This window comes from Pygocentrus nattereri, chromosome 13 (assembly GCF_015220715.1).
Source record: "Pygocentrus nattereri isolate fPygNat1 chromosome 13, fPygNat1.pri, whole genome shotgun sequence".
Taxonomy (NCBI): Eukaryota; Metazoa; Chordata; class Actinopteri; order Characiformes; family Serrasalmidae; genus Pygocentrus; species Pygocentrus nattereri.
In genome coordinates, this window is record NC_051223.1 from 22,700,116 (window position 1) to 22,701,976 (window position 1,861).

General features: G+C 34.4%; 1 protein-coding gene across 5 annotated transcripts in view; it reads left to right on the top strand.

Annotated features, from left to right (window-relative positions):
• The window catches only part of cyth1b (cytohesin 1b), a 75,168-nt gene extending 74,071 nt beyond the window's left edge, over nucleotides 1-1,097 (top strand). For all 5 annotated transcript variants that reach the window (XR_001857772.2, XM_017696087.2, XM_017696084.2 and 2 more), the window contains exon 13: nucleotides 1-1,097. This exon is cut by the window's left edge and continues 407 nt beyond it. The gene's annotated coding sequence lies outside the window, so the exon portion shown is untranslated.
• The last annotated feature ends 764 nt before the right edge of the window (nucleotides 1,098-1,861 follow it).

The following is a 1,861-nucleotide window of genomic DNA, read 5'->3' on the forward strand; positions in this document are numbered from 1 at the left end:
CAGCTGGCAGGCTAGTTTATGGCACTGTACAACAGAGAATTTCAACAGACAAACGTAAGAAAATGCCTGTAAAATATGCTTCTTTATTCTGCAGTGAATTAGAAAAATCTCAGCTGCTCTTAGACACTGTTCTGTGGATTCCTGTTTGGAGCTTTTAAACGTTTATCATCTCAAATCAGCAGGTCTGACTGAACGTGGTGTCTGTTTTATATTCTAGCTATGGAGATAAACCTTCCTTTCAGTTTTCTTTGATACATGTATAGATGAAGGAAGCATACACTTATTTTTACACAACCTATCTAAAGGTATCTAAAGTCTTTTCTGCATTTCTGTATTTTTCATAACTTACCATAACTACATTCAAGTAAGTGTTGGCTTGCAGTACTTTTTGCTTTAATTTTCTGAAGCTTTTTCAAACAAAAATTGTTTTGGGGGAGATCATTGCATTTTCTCATATCTGCCAATAGATTTCTATACCAGCTTGATGAAATCAGAACCTTGCAACAGCAGCCTGATCCTTCCGTGTGGATGTTGCAGTAGGCGTTGAATGAACTAGCACATTTCTGTTTTTGTTTTAGTTTGTCATGGTCCATTTACATACTTGGGAGTACAACTTGTAGACTGGAAATCTAAAATGACTGACTGTTTTGATCGGAGATGTTACATGTTACATGTTACATTTACATCGGAGATGTAAAAACATGTTACATTACAAAAACCACTGATTGAGTATGTTTATTTTCCATAAGATGTATTATATGAAATAATGCTTTGTTGAATTTTTGTTGAATTTCTTAGCCATGTTGTTTGTGTGGATGTCGCTCAGTACAAGATTTCAGTGTGTAAGCCATAGTGTTTTTTGTTTTTTTTTAAATGTTCAAGTGCACTGATAACAAAGAGAAACAGCCATGTTGAAATACAATTTAATTTATCGTTGTATAAAGACATTTTTTTTTTGTCTGAATGTGTGTTGGTTTGAACGTTTTGTATAAAGTATGGGTTTGAGAGGAACGTTCCATTTGGTGTTGGATTTTCATCATTACCATGTAATCTTGTGCTGAAATAAAATTGGTACATTAGTTAATGTTACAAAAACATGTGGATTGCCAGTGATATCAGCATTTGTTACTGGCTGCTGATAATGTTTTAATATTGAATTTCATCAGTTGTTAGAAAAATTTAAGTTGTTTGATGTCCTACTACAGATACACTTTCAGTATCAAATTGTTCTCCTTTAGGATTTGTAGAATCACAGCAGGGTTGCCCAAAGTGTGGGCCACAGGCCAAATTTGACCCGTAAAGATTAAGCACACCTGATTCAGCTTATCAGCTAATTAGATGAGGGTAGACTGCAGCACTTTCCACGAGATGGTCCAGAGTTTGAGGTGCCAACAAAATGTTTTATTATTTTTATTTTTTTTAATACTTCTAAAATGTTAAAGTCTTCTAAAATACATTTTTGAAACATTTTAGTAACACAACATAGTTTAGTGTTGCCTACATTCTTTATTTGTACATGGTTTTGTCTTTTTGCCTCATGGCTTACTATTAACATTGCATTTTGGTCCCTCAAGAACCCTGGGCTACATGAGAATAAATAGAACCCTATAGAACAGTTAGCCCTGCTGCAGGTTCTGCATAGTTTCTAGATGTAAAATCGCCAGTTCTTGAGACCAGGATCTGAATCCAAAACAAACGTTTATAGAAAGTAAAATATTGGTAATCTGATTAATCCAGTGTTACGAGTTGTACGATAAAGCGTATTCATTCCAAAGGAATGTGATTCAGGCAGTTCTGTACTTGGAATTACAATAGCTTTTCAGCCCAATTATATACAACTGTAAAATCAGCTGTTATGCTA